Source organism: Grampus griseus (genome assembly GCF_964374135.1).
Source record: "Grampus griseus genome assembly, chromosome: 19".
NCBI lineage: Eukaryota > Metazoa > Chordata > Mammalia > Artiodactyla > Delphinidae > Grampus > Grampus griseus.
The window spans coordinates 48795788-48810947 of NC_139013.1; positions in this window are offsets into that span (position 1 = coordinate 48795788).

Genomic DNA, 15160 nt, shown 5'->3' on the forward strand with positions numbered 1-15160 from the left:
AGTGAAAGCCTCAGCCCAGGCAGGGCGTTCTCAAAGTGTGGCCCCCAGGCTGCCTGAACCAGAATCACCCAGAGAACTTGTCAGATGGGTAGATTCTTGGTCCCTACAGGCCACCTGAACCAGAAATCTTAGAGGAAGAGCCAGGAAAACTGCATTTTAGTAAGATCTCCAGGGGATTCTGAGGCAGCCTACGGTCTAAAACCAACTGGACTAATGAACTTTGGAAACATTATGCTAATTGAAAGAAGCCAAACACAAAAGGCCACATGTCGGACAATTCCATTCACTGAAATTTCTGGAATAGACTAATCTATAGAAACAAAAAGTAGATTAGGGTATGGGAGGTGGGGGAGGCAATAAGGAGTGACTATTTTTTTTTTTTAGCAGCTTAAAATAATAGCCATGTGTGATCACACAGTCTGTTAGTCACAAGCCCATGCTGGCTGATCTAGGCTCTTTATTCAAGGCCTCACTGGAGACGTCAGGCCAGTGGGATTCTCTTTTGGAGGCTCTGGGGAAAAACCCACTTCTGAGCCCTTTCGTGTTGTTGGCAGAGTTCCCTGAGGCTGTGTCACCCGATGTCCTGTTCTCTGGCTGGCTGTGGGCTGGGAGGGCCCTCAGCTCACAGAGGCTGCTCTCAGGTGCTTGCAAAGGGGCCGCCTCCATCCTCACAGCCAGCAACAGACAATCTCCCTCCTGTGGGGTGGATGGGGTTTCCTTTGGGGACAATGAAGATGTTCGGGAATTTGATAGTGGTGTTGGTTGAACAGCCGTGTGCACGTGCTAAAAACCACTGAGCTGTTATTTTAAATGGCAAATTTTATGATATGTGAATTATATTCAATTTAGAAATATACTAAATTTTAAATGGTAATTTTAAAAAGCAACTGGACTAGGTGGTCCTGGATCAGCGTTCTCCAGAGTGTGTCCCCCGGAATTCTCTGTTAAAAGCCTCCATGGGAACTAAAAACCCTTCCCAGAAGGTCACAGGGCAGCTACTAGAGGAGAAACGTTATGTCATTAGAAGAAAGAACATCTTCAGCCCAGCAATGCCTGCACCTCCCTTCATCCTAATGAACACATGAACAAATATGGATGATGGCCAAATGTAGGTGGACACACACGTGTCACTGCATCTCCTTGGTTCCCAGCCAACCATCAGGTGGGTGTACAGACTGGGGGGGCCCCTGCACTAGCGCCACAGCCCCCCGCTGGGGAAGTGGTCTCCTGCACTGAATCCCCTACCAATACCTGCATCGCTAATCATAACTGCATTATGGGCATCTGTCTCCTCTTTTTCAAAAAAAATGTGTCTACTTCAGGACAAGAGCTGTACACTTCCCACCCTATTTTACCAAGCCAGGCAGAGAATTTAGCCTCAGTCAGTAAATATGTGCAGATTCATTGTATAATTGAAAATCAAGTTCAAAGGTAAGAGGTGCTTGCCTCACAGACACACAGCTCCAGGGCAGGACATGCCCATGTGTTAGGACAGGAGAAAGCATGGAATAACAGAAGAGGTCAGATCTGGGTTCAAACCCTGGCTTCATGTGGACTGAGCTCGTCATGTGCTGGGCACTAAACCAGGTGCAGGTATGACGGGTCTAACCCTCAACTTTTCTGATGCTCTGAGTGTTTGGTCTAGAATCTGCTTCTTAAGCTGGGTGACGTGACCTTGGGGAATTTGCAGAATGTCTCCGTATTAGTCTTCTATTGCTGCCTAAAACATCACCACAACTTTAGGCGTTTAAAGCAACACACTTGTATTATCTCCTAGTTTCTGTAGGTCAGGAATCTGGACGTGGCTCATATGGGCCCTTTGCACAGGATATAACCAAGGTATCAGCAGGTGGTCTTCCCTGCTGTCCCCAGAGCTCTCTACCTCGCTCATGCGCTCACAGGCCTCTCACAGCACGGCAGCCCATTTCTTCAAGGTCAATACAACAATGTCTCTAGCCTCAAGGAAGGCCTGGACCCTCTTTTATAGACTTGACTGATTAGGCCAGGCCCACCCGGGATAATCTCCCACTTAACTCAGAATCAACTGCTCAGGGACCCGAACTACACCTGCAAAATCTCTTCACCTTTGTCATATTCTATTAATTGAAAGCAAGTCACAGGCTCTTCCCACATTCTAGTAGAGGAGATTATACATGAGTGTGGCGACCAGGGGGCGGGAATCATGCGGGGAGATTTGGGGGGAATCATTACTTAGAATTGTGCCTATTTTCTAAGTGTCAGTTCCATTATCTGCAAAATGGGAAAAACATCACTCATCTTGTAGTATTGTTGAGAGAATTAAATGAGAAATCCTATGTAATGAGCATCCCCTTAGGAAGAATAGCAAATGCTTACCCTGATTCTCCTTGGGCAGGTGACGGAAACAGTTGAACGACCCACTCTCTTGCAGTGAATGAGGGTATGGCTCTAGAGTCAGACCACATGGATTCCAGAAATCCTGGCCCTGCCACTAATTTATTACCTGTGAGTCCTTGGATCCGTCTTGCCATAACTTCACGTAACCACACCACTTTGCTTATATGTCGAATGAGGATGAAAATAGCCGCCAGCCCTTTGAGTTGTCATGAGAATTAAATGGGGTCAGGTACATGAAGCACTTAGTTCAGTGCTTGGCTCACAGGACGGGCTCAAACAGCATCCACTCCTGAGCATAGCTGGACCATTTCAGCCTCAACAAGGGAAGGAAATCTCAAAAGAGTGTGGGGACAAGTACACATTCCACAAACTTTAAACTTCACTCCACAGCAAAAAAAACTTGTTCTAAGATGTCCTTGAACTTGGACTCTGGAGTGTTTCCCAATGACATATGCTAATGTGAAAACCAGGTCATTCGGCCTGCATTGTAGATTCCTGTTGCACATCTTTGAAGGTCCTGGAACAAGTAAAGGAGACCTTTCTACCCTTTGGCTTCAGAAGGTGAGGATTTGACTTTGCAGTGCTGCAGATCAGCAGTGGGGCTGACCCAAGCTAGAGTTCTCCAGGGGAGCTTAGAGGACACTGGGTGTAAAGAAGCCAGGAGATATTTGTTACATAAAAACACAGATTATGTCTCTCTCTGGGGTTAGGCATCCTATTTGCTTTTATGAAGCTTTTCGGTTAAAGAAAAAAAAAAAACTGGTAAATTTTAGTACCTACGTGGGGAGCAGGGAGCAAGACTTAAGGTAGTAAAATACCAACTACTAACAGCAGCTCTCCCCGATCTACATTACAGAGGATTTCTACTTCCTGTTATTTATTTTTCTAATCTGTGGATTTAATGTGCATCATTGTGCATGGAATCCAGAAACAAATAACCTGTGTGTGTGTGTGTGTGTGTGTGTGTGTGTGTGTGTGTGTGTGTGAAGCTGGAGGTCGCTGCAGCATCTCTGGACCTCTGAGAGTGCTGGTGGGAGCCCCAGGAAGCCTCCCGAGAAAGCCTAAGCGAGTGGTTCTCATGCTTCAGTTATACATGAGAACCACAACGAGCCTATTAAAAGCCGATGCAGTTGCAGACTAAAATACTTCCAAGGATGCCAGTTTAGAGTCTGGTGGTCCCTGAGAATGTGCATTTTTAAACGTGCCAACCCCAGGTGATTCTGCTACATTTTAAAAAACCTTGCTTGGGAGCCAGGCTCCTCCTGCAATGGGTGCGAGCTCTGAGGCTCGACCATCCAGTGTCATTTCACCATCAGGAAGCCCTGTCCACACCTGGCTCAAGCCTCCCAGTCAGCCCCCAACCTCCGCCCCACCCAGAGCAATCAGCACCGGAGCTTGGACTTGGCATGATGCTCCTGCCACCTAGTGGTCAGTCAAAGACATGCAGCTAATTTATCTCAACCTCCACTGGGCTCTGATTCATTGATCCAGAATCCCTTTGTCAGGCACCTATGGTGTTGTAGGACCTTGCTAGGCTCTGCAGGTAAGTAAGACTCTGTCTTGTAGAGCTGGAAGGAACCCTAGAAATCATTTCCTTCGGTCATTCCCAATGGTGAAACTGAAGCCCAAGAAGCAGGGGAGTATCTTACACAAGATCCCGTGTCAACTCCTCTTATAACTCATCTCAAACATTCTTTTCCTCTACACAACAGGGGGTGTAAATCAGAAACACCTGTGCAGCTTTTTCACAATACACCTGTCCATGGAGGGGCCCACTCCTGGAGTTTCATATTCAGAAAGCCTAGCATGGGCTCTCTCATGGTGAATATATTTTTTAAACTCCACAGATAATAATTTCTTACGTGTACACACACATACACACACACCAAGTTGAAAACAACATTTTTAAATCACGAGGCTCTTACCCAGTTTTTTGTGTGATGAGGATCACTATGTGGCACTTTACAGTTTATAAACTCCCTTCAAATCGATTATAGCCTTTGATCATCACACAACAAGGTGCAAGGATAATCTCCACCTTGCAGATGAGGAAATTGGGCTCAACAGGTTAATTCTCCAGGGTCACATAACTCATCAGTGGTAAGGCAGAGCCCCAAATCCAGGTTTTTACTAATTCCAAATCCCATAGTTTTATGCTATATTAGGCTGCCCCTGGACAGCTGGTTGGACAATAGGATGCATGAAGCCAAGACTGGAAGACTGGTCCTTGTCTAGGCCAGTTATTAACTAACATATTTAAATTTTTTATTAGTAAATATTTTGGGAACCCACAAAGTGCAAAGCATAGGAAAGGAACAGTTTGAGAGATGTACAAGGCATGACCCCCGCCTTCAAGGTCCTTAGGGTCCCCTGGAATCACCGTCATGTATATCTCCGATTAGTCCCAGCCTTTCCCCCATAATACACAAACACCCACCCACAGTGACGTTCTGGCCAGCTAGCTTTCCAGAAGTTTTTTAAAGTTCTAACTTGTAGCTGCTGCTTTCTATAACTAACTAATACCAACATGGTCAATTTCATGCTATCAAGAGTTTGATGGTAAGCTTGCAAAATTTCCAAATTTGAAAATGCATTCTGGGGTGCTGTTTGGAAGTGATTCCCGCATATATTAGGGCCATACATATAACGCAACACCACCCAGCATCAGGTATTACTTTCCAATTACTGCTATAAAAAATTACCACAAATTTAGCATCTTAAAACAACACACATATATTATCATATACTTCTGGAGGTCAGAACGTTCGAAAATGAGTCTTAGGGCCCCAAATCAAGGTGTCGGCAGGGCTGCATGCCTTCCGGAGGCTGCCCACATTCCTTAGCTTGTGGTCCCTCCCAGCCACGGCATCTCTCAGGCTTCGGCTTCCGTCATCACATCGCCCTCCTTCTAACTCTGACCCTTCTGCCTCCCTCTTTATAAACACCATAGTGATTACATTGGATCCACCCAGATAATCCAGGACACTCTCTCTGTCTCAACGCCCTTAACATTATCACATCTGGAAAGTCTCTTCTGCCATGACACCTGACACATTCACAGTTTCCAGGGATTAGAACATGGGCATCTTTGAGGGGCCATTATTCTATCTACCACAAACACTTTGATGAAAGAATGTACAAGATCCCAGAAGAAACAGCACTTATTTAGCATACTCTGCGCTTTAGGCACTGGAGAAGCAAAGATGCTATAAAAGGGCTGAGTCCCCACTCTCAAGCTGCTTCCTCTGGGAAGATCCAGGTAAACCACCAGCTGGCACAGAAACATCCTATAGGGCTGTGATCTTGGTGCTGGTCTCCAAGCACCACTAGCAGCATTTACCTACGTCTACAACGATTCTCAGAAACATTTTCACATATGAACCAAACAAAAAGGCCAATAATGGGCAGGTACTATGTTCATTTCAAACATGAGGAAGCTGGGATTCAAAAAGGTGAAGTGTCTGCCTAAGGTCAGATAGTTTCTAAACAGTGCAGCCAAGACAAGAGACAATTAACCTCAAAAACTCACCCCAGGGTCTTACCCCTTTCCATGATCAGGGGCCCAGGGACAGAGCCCGATAATAGGATCCTGGACTTCTACAACCTACATGTATGTCCCATCTACAAAATGGAGGTCTATCAGTCAGGACTCTTCCTGCTGCCAAAAACTCAAGCCAGCTTAAGAGAAAAACCAACAAACAAACTGGGGGATAAGGACCATCTCATTGACTTATATAGTTTACAAACTCCAATTTTATAAGAGTGAAGTTCCAAGAAGGCAGGAACACTGTTTCTTCCTCTCTGCACTTTGGTATTCCCCAGTATGGTGCACTGTGCCCGGCACACAAAGTAGGTACTTGTGGCAGACACACTCACTGGTAACCCCCAATGAGTCAAACCCTTGTATAACCCCTTCCCCTTGAGTGGGACTTGTTTCCAACCAGTGGAATGTGGCAAATGTGATGACATCATTCCCTAGATTAGGTGAGCAAACTGCAGCAAGAGATTTCCCTTTGCTGGCTTAGAAGTAGTAGCTACCACGCCGACAGAAGGCCTGTGAGTAGACCATGTGGCTGGGAGCTGTGGGTGGCCTCTGGGAGCTGAGAGTGGCCTCTGGCTCATAGCACTAAAATGCAGCCGTGGTCCTATAGCTCCGAGGAAGTGAATTTTGCCAACAATCTGAATGAGCTTGGAAGATGATTCATCCTCAGTCAAGCCTCCAGATGAGCACACAGCCCAGATGATACCTTGACTGCAGCCTTGTGAGACCCTGAGCAGAGGACTAGCCAAGCCCAGGCTCCTGACCTACAGAAACTGAGATAAACTTAGGTTGATAATAAACAAGCCTCTAAGTTTGTGGTCATTTGTTCCACAGCAACAGGAAACTACCACAGTATTCAGTAAATATTTACTGAAAACGGGAGAGATGAGAGAGAGAAGTAGAAAGGAAAGGAAATGAGAGACAGAAACAGTAAGTAGGCAGGTCAGTCCGGAAGATATTTGACTTTAGCACAACTGAATCCAGGACCTCAAAAGATGTCAGTAAGACTTTTCACTCCCGTGTGTGTGTGTGTGTGTGTGTGTGTGTGTGTGTGTGTGTGTGTGTGTGTGTGTGTGTGTGTGTGTGTGTGTGTGTGTGTAGTGGCAGGGCAGGATGGGATGGGGGAGGAAGAACAGCATGTGAATCTTTGTCTGCCACTGACTGTCTCTTTAGTAATCTCAGCAGGGGGAAATCAGCCTTGCCAAGAATTCTGGTGTTAAGCCCCAGAGAGAACTCTAGCTTGGCCTGGAGATAAGATTTTCTGGTTGGTCATATCTGGTTAACTGATCCAATTCTGGAATACAGGAATGGGAGCTGTTCGTCTCCACCCAAAGCACAAAGAATTTGTTTCTTACGACAGAGGTTTTGTAACTAAGAGGATAAATGCATGCCGGGCAGGAAAACTATCTGTCTATGTCCATCATGGGGGATAATAAACTATATCTCACAGGTAATTGTGAGCATTATTTGAGAACACATGTAATAGTTCTCAAAATAGTGGGCATCAAGAAACATTAGAATTTAAGTTCTGCGTGGGTAGAGGTTTTGTCTGTGTGGTTTACTGTGGTATCCTTGCACCCAGAACACTTCCCAGCAGACAGCAGGACCCAACCAATGCTTAACAAATGGACAAAGCTGAAATAGGTATCCAGACAAGTGCCATATTCCAGTCAAAACTAATCAGTGGTCTCCCCCATTCTCTGTCCAGCAAACCAGGTGTGACGTGTGTCGACTTCCCACCCCCTCTATCTATTCTCCCTGACTTGACAAGCCTTGGGCGAAGTGGCATTATTATTCCGGAGGAAACAGTAGGAGCATGAATCCTAAGTTATGAAGATGACCCTCAATTATATCACTAAACTCAGGTCCTGTTTCCAGGAGAGTCTACTTAATATTTAATCAAGCCCTGTCAGTTAAGTAAAGGAAAGGAGAAATCCAATTCCCCTGTCGTGGGACTTCTCATTCCTAGTGGAACATTCCACTTGCTAAATATCCAACATCTTGCTTCATTAAACACTCCTGCCCAGCAAGTGAACTGAACATCCCTGGGACAGATTTAGAAATAAAAGTCAGTGGAAAACCTTACCTCTTACAATGATTTCTACTGTTCAGAAATAGCAAAAAGAAAGAACAAGAGAGGCAGAGTTGGGGAAGAGAATGAACTTCCTGGATCATGTGTGCCAGACCCTGCATCCTTGGGCACGACCCATGAGATGTGTGGTCTAGCAAGAGATACATGTGTCGCTAAGTAACAAACCACCCACATTACATCGATTAGTGTTCCAAAGAGAAAGAACCCAATGTTGTACACCCAGAAAGTTTAAAAGAAGGTTCTGACACAGTTAGAGAAGTCCTTCCTGAAAAGATGGAAATCTGAGAGATAAACAGGATTTTGGCAGGAAGAATTTGTGGCAAACCCCATTGGTTGCCTATCCAAAAGCATCGCCCCTGCCCTTTTCCTTGCTAACAGAACCCTTGTTTTGTCCAAGAATCTTGCAGAGTGCCCTTCATGTCAGAGAAAGTAGGCTCGGCCCCTGTCTAGGGACGACCCTTGGTCCCATCTCCTCTGGCCAATGAAACATTAATGGGAAATCTGCAAGGGGATGCCTAAGAGCAAGTTTCCTTCCCTGATAAAAGGGAGCATGTGAAGACCATCTTTCCATCCCACAAAGCCCCCTCCTTGCCCCCCCCCCCGCCCCCACTGCTTTCAAAGTGATGCTGTAACTCACAGATACAGAGAACAAGCTAGTGGTTACCCCGGGTCAGTGGGGGGCTACTAGGGTCGGGGGGGAGTAGAAGGTACAAACTCTTGGATATAAGACAGGCTCAAGGATATATTGTACAACACAGGGAACATAACCAATATTTTGTAATAACTATAAACGAAAAATAACCTTTAAAATTGTATAAAAATAACAAAATGAAAATAACTTTTTTTTACAAAGTGGTCTGTAAAGATGTGATGCTTGGAGCCACTATAGCCATCTTATACCTGAGGAGGAGGCCCAGAGGGCTGCAAAGACACTGAACAGATACCCAAATGTTGAGCCCCTGAGCCCATGCTGGAACTGTCTCCCTCTAGATGTCTTAATGTGAGAAAAACATACCCATTTGTTCAAGACACTGTTCCTTATAGCAGAAATATAATTGTAACTATAATCAGCCTCTAATGATTCAGATTTGTAGCAAGACTATCAGAATTTTTGAAAGGATTTTTATATCTATTTATAGGTACAAACCACGCCAAAACTTAAGGATCTTACATAATAACCATTTCATTTACTCGCAACTCTGTGGGTCTAATGCTGTGTAACAAAGTACCCCAAAATTCAGCAACTCAAAAAAAGAACACACGTTTAGTAACTCAGGTAGCTTCTGTGAGTTAGGAATTTGGGGGCAGTTCAGCTGGGTGGCTCTGGGGGTTCTGGACCTCTTCACAGGGCTGGCTGAACGTCTTCATGACATGACAGCTGGCTTCTCCCAGAGCAAGAAACCCGAGAGAGAGAAGGGGAAGATGGAATGTCTTTTATGACCAAATCTTGGAAGGCGCACATCACCATTTCCAGAACACCCTCCCAGTGACACAGGTCAGCCCTGCTCAGGGGTGGGAGGGGGCTACACAAGTGTGTGAAGTGAGGACCAATCACTGGGAGCCGTCTTGAAGACTGGCCCCCATCCTCCACCTTCTCAATCTATTATCAGGCAGGGTCCAAGCAGAGAAGCAAAGCCATTAATTAGGAGATACACATGTATGTGCACACACATATTAAACGATTTATTACCAGGATTCAACCTTATGCAATCGTGGAAACTGGTTACACAGTCTCTGTTAATAAGGCTGTCATCTTCACGTCTGAGGCTGGAGCTTGAGGTCCACAGGGCTGGCCACGCGGAAGGGAAGATGGAAGTGCAGTGGAAGACAAGGAGGACCAGCTAGACGCCACGGGCATGACCCGGAATCCCTAACAGTCTCTCACTGCCTCCTACCTGGGTGATGTGGGTGTCTTGCAGGGAAAGCTGGTGCCCCATCATATCCCAAAACATGCAGGGAGGGGAATTCTGGGAAACACAGCTGAGCCAGCCTGAGCTGACATCTTCCAAAGCCACTGCAGTTGTTAGCCCTCTAAGGAACAGTGACGAGGACTGTGCACAAAGAAGCATCTGGGGTGCTGGGAATGTTCTGCTGGTTTTATCTAGGTACGAGTAGCACAGTCATATTTAATTTTTATGAAGAATCATAAAGCTGTATACTTATAATTCAGGCATGTGTCTGTAAGTATGTTATACTTCAATAAAAAGTTTACATTTAAAATACTGATACATGCTTTATGCAGAAGACTTAGGAAACCAAAGAGGAAAAAAAACAATCTCAGCACCCACAAGTAACCATGATTTTGACCTATCCCTAATCTATGCAGATATATACATGCATCTCTCGACCTGTTACTACCCAGCCCATAAGTTCTGTTTTATAACTGCTTTTTCCCCTTCAAAAATATACTATGGGAATTTTACATGTAGATCAATATTCTTTTTTTTTTAATTTATTTATTTTAGTTTTGGCTGCATTCGGTCTTCGTTGCTGCGTGCAGGCTTTTCTCTAGTTGTGGCGAGTGGGGGCTACTCTTTGTTTCAGTGCACGGGCTTCTCATTGCGGTGGCTTCTCTTCTTGCAGAGCACAGGCTCTAGGCGCGCAGGCTTCAGTAGTTGTGGCTCGCAGACTCAGTAGTTGTGGCTCATGGGCTGTAGAGCACGGGCTCAATAGTTGTGGCATGTGGGCTCAGTAGTTGTGGCTCGCTGGCTCTAGAACGCAGGCTCAGTAGCTGTGGTGCACGGGATTTGTTGCTCCGTGGCATATGGGATCTTCCCAGACCAGGGCTTGAACCCGTGTCCCCTGCTTTGGCAGGCGGATTCTTAACCACTGCACCACCAGGGAAGCCCGATCAATATTCTTTTACAGCAGAATTTCAATGATGGCTAAAAAGTCCAATAGATTAATCCCCTTTGAGTAATTCTCTTTCAATTTTTGGTCATTAGAAAAAATTGTTTTGTTTACTCCTTCTAAACTACTGCGAATAGACCTAAGCCAGAGACTGTTTGCTCCTTTATTTCCAATAAGGGATACTCAAGGCAAGTACTGGGTTTTTCAATAACAATCCCAGCTATCTGGTATATATTTTGGAGGACGGCCTAGTCGCCTTGGGCAGAAATAAATTACAGAAGGAAGCAGGCATGGTGAATGTGGGTCTTTCAAAGACATCAGCCTGTCCCCTGGACTTGCTGTCTCCACACCCAGGCAGCCAAGCTCTGGGAATATTTCCTGTTTGGTTTCCACTGCGAGGAAACCTTCACAAGAAACGGCATCCAATGCAAACTGGATGGCCCCTGTGCCGCTCAGGTGAAAGCAGAAGCTGAAAAAGACTCCTGAGATGAAAACTAGATGCTCATAAAGCACTAACCCCTTCACTGTTTATCAGACATTCCGAATGGACATGAGAGTGCTTTCCTGAAAGGAAAAAAAAGCTGGTTCAGATTCTGAAGCCCTAAAGGCTATGACTCTGAGAAAAAGACCAGCATTTTCTACATGCCCACATAAGCCTTCATTACACCCACCATCCTGCTCCCTAATCTGAACGACCTCTCCACACGTCTGAGAAAAAATATAAAATTGAAATCTGCCTCTTACAGATTTTTTTTCCTAGTGGGAAAATAGGCGCATCCCTTTAAAATATGCAGGATGATGGCATTTGGGGCATTATTAGATGATATTATGGTCAGACAGCATGGAAATACCTGAGTCCTGCCTTAGCCCACCCAATCCTCCTCCCCCATGCATGAGGGACAGTGGTGAATGGACACAAGAACCAACTTAGTGCAGAGCTTGTGTCTTAAACTCCACTACAGAGTACTCCACAGTGTACTGGGCTGGAACACAGAAACTTGCCCCAAATTTAGCAACCTCTGTATCTTCCTTTGCCTAGACTCATATCTCAGCACTTCACCACCATGAGAAGGAATGCTCATGGGAAGAGGCAAAAAGAGTGAGCTAGCCGTTTCCACGTGGGACCCTTGCAAGAACCAGTGACGCTGACTGCTGATCCACAAGGCCCAATCTGTATCCTAAAACTGACCCAATCCAATCACAGTTCCCTCCTCCTGGGAAGGAGACAAACTAAAACCTTCTCCTCTTTCCCATGGGATATGATTAGCAATATGTATCAAGAATATTAAAATATTCATTCCCTTTGGCCCAGCGATATTATCATTTATCATTGCTTACTATGGATTAAACATTGTTCTAAGTAAGTGCCTTAAAAGTATTAATGTATTTAAGTCAGCATTAATAACCCTGTATTTTAAGTACTACTATTTTTAAGTACTACTATTTGTCCCATTTTTTTTGTTGTTGTTGTTTTGTTTTGGCCTCATGGCATATGTGATCTTAGTTCCCCAACCAGGGATCGAACCCATGCCCCTTGCATTGGAAGCATGGAGTCTTAACCACTGAGCTGCCAGGGAAGTCCCTGTCCCCTGTTTTAAAGATGGGGAAACCAAGGCATGGAAAGGCTCAGAAAACTGCCCATGACCTGAGAGCTGGTGGTGGAGCCTAGCTGCGATCCCAGGCAATCAGGCTCCAGTCTGTGTTGTTAAGCATTAAACTCTACTGCATTTCAGTAAAATCACTTATAGAATTGTGTGTCCTAAGACAAGAATTGAATATAGAAAAAAGATTAACACAAAAAGATGTTCATCTCATCATTATTTACAATAAAGGAAAAACTGGAAATTAAAACAACTGAAGAAGATTTAGTTAAAGTAGGGCATATGAAATATTATGTATCCATTAAAACAACGTGTAATAACTTGGGTTGCTGGGTTGTTGCAGACCTACCCGAGGCTTCTATCAATACATGATACAGAGAGCAGGGTTTCTCTGAGCCGTCAGGCAGCCTCCTCATGCCCCTATAATATTAGGGGAGAATCAGGAGACCAGGTTCCTGCAGAGGCTCTGAGACAACTCACTGAATGGACAACTAGCCTCTCTCTGACAGACAAGAGCTTCAGCCCAGGGTTAGAACCACTCAACATTACCATCTATTTAATAAGAAGTGTTAGCACTTGCTATTGGGAAGGCACCGTTCTAAGCATTTTGTGTGTAGTCGCTAATCTATCGTTACCTAAGAGGTAGACACTGCTGTTACATCTTCTCTTGCAGCAAACACACACAACTGAAAAGTCCAAGCCAGGATTCAAACCAAGGCCCTCTGGTTACACCGTCTTTGGCCTTAACCAGTACCCCACACAGCCATTCCAGCACAGAGCCTGCAGTGGGGGCCACCTCCTGCCCACCAGCCTGTGGGCATGGATGTGTGTGGCCCTGCGGCCAGCACATTCCTGCACTGAGAGTGAGGTCCATGCAAGACCGTGGGGCTGGATCCCGGTGGCACAGGGGATGGGGGCGAAGCAGGGCCCGGGGTGGGAGGCTGTGGAGGGAGGGACATGTCCCCCACCCTCTTGCACACAAACACCTCTTACCCATCTGACCCAACGCACAGGCAGAGACCTAGGGGTGGAGGGTATATAGAAAATCTCTGTACCTTTCGGTTCATTTTTCTGTGAACTTAAAACTATTCTTTAAAAAAAAAAAGTCTATTAAAAAAATTAACTTCTTAACCTCATTTTACTGCAATCCACCTTCAATGTCTAATGCATTACAGAAATTGCTTCAAGTCATTTTCTAACTCCCAAGACAATTGTTTATTTTAGTCTTTTTTTCCTCTTTTACTTCTTTGACCAGTTCTTTCTTTCTCCTTCCTAAGAAACTTTGTCTTAGATTTTTTTAAATGTTTGCTGACTCGGTAAAGGGAAATGCAGGTTTTCTCTGGCCTTTGTGGCCACTGAAGCCCTTTCCTGTCTCTTCCCACCCCTTCAATATCCAGGACCCCATGGATTTGTCTCTGATTCTCCTCTTTTAACCATCAAAGTATCTTGGATTCACCCCCATCATCAGATTCCCACTATTAACCGTCATTGATTCTCTACTAACAAATAATTGATTCTCTCATGGAACTCTCTTTTTCTACCTCATTCAAGTATCCAGCCATTATTTTCAATCATCAATAAGGCAGACACAGCTGAGTGTACCATGAAAACCTTAAGACCAACTTGTCCAGTATCAAACTGGTTTCAACCCCTCCATCCTCTCCATCTGCTGCTTCTCTTCCTCTTTCTCATTATTAATCAGAAGCAAAAGAAGTATAAGTAATGCCCTGTACATACAATTCATCCACCTATTTGGTTCCTTTTCCTATTCTTTCTGAGAAACAGATCTCATGGACACAGTTTCCTCAGTTTACCCACTTAGGGTTCCAGCCTCAGGAAGCACACGCTGGAAGGGTGACCAAAAGGCCATCTTTTTTATGTCATCTCAACCGAAAGGAATAGCTTGACTGTTTACTCCAGTCTACTCAGGGGGGACATAAGGTGACTGGAATTCTCTCACTAAATTTCCACCAGTAAGATGGTCATAGATTTAAAGTTGGAAAATTAGTTAATACCCAGAAAGGCAGACCTTCTCAAAGGTTCACTCTGCAACCTACTGTCGTCTTGCTTGGAGCACAGGCAGAGTCACAAGCCTCTGAATTACGAGGAAGAACAAAGACCTCACTGTTGTCACCCGAAGGTTGAACTCTATTCCCACCAAGTCCAACCTTGGGAGGCCCACAGAGAGGAATTGTGAAGGTTTTCCCACTATGGACTGACCTTGCTCTCAGTGGACGGGAGGTAAATACTGACTTATTTGTATTCTCAAACTATCTTGGCAGGAGGGCCAGGCACAACTCACGATAAATTTGAAACGTTGGTACACCTAGGAAAAACAGACCAACAGAATGTTTGCCTTCCATGAAGAATGCACTGTTTGATATAGCGAGTGCTTGGAGGAGGGGGCGGAGGGGGCAGTCAGATCGGGGCACGAAGGGCAAAGTCGTTAAGAGCTGGGACAATATTATAATGATGATGATGATAATGATGAATAATTTACCCATAGTAGGTGCACATATGAAAACTCTCTTCTGTATCAGCCACTGTTGATGGCTTTTAGGGCGTCTTTTTAATCTTCCCAGTCACACTGGCAGATTGTCATCATGGTCCTCAGCTACAGGAACATGGGGATCAGAGAGGTTAATGAGCTTGCCCAAGTCACACAGCTGCCAAATGAGCGAGCCCCGATTCACCCCCCAG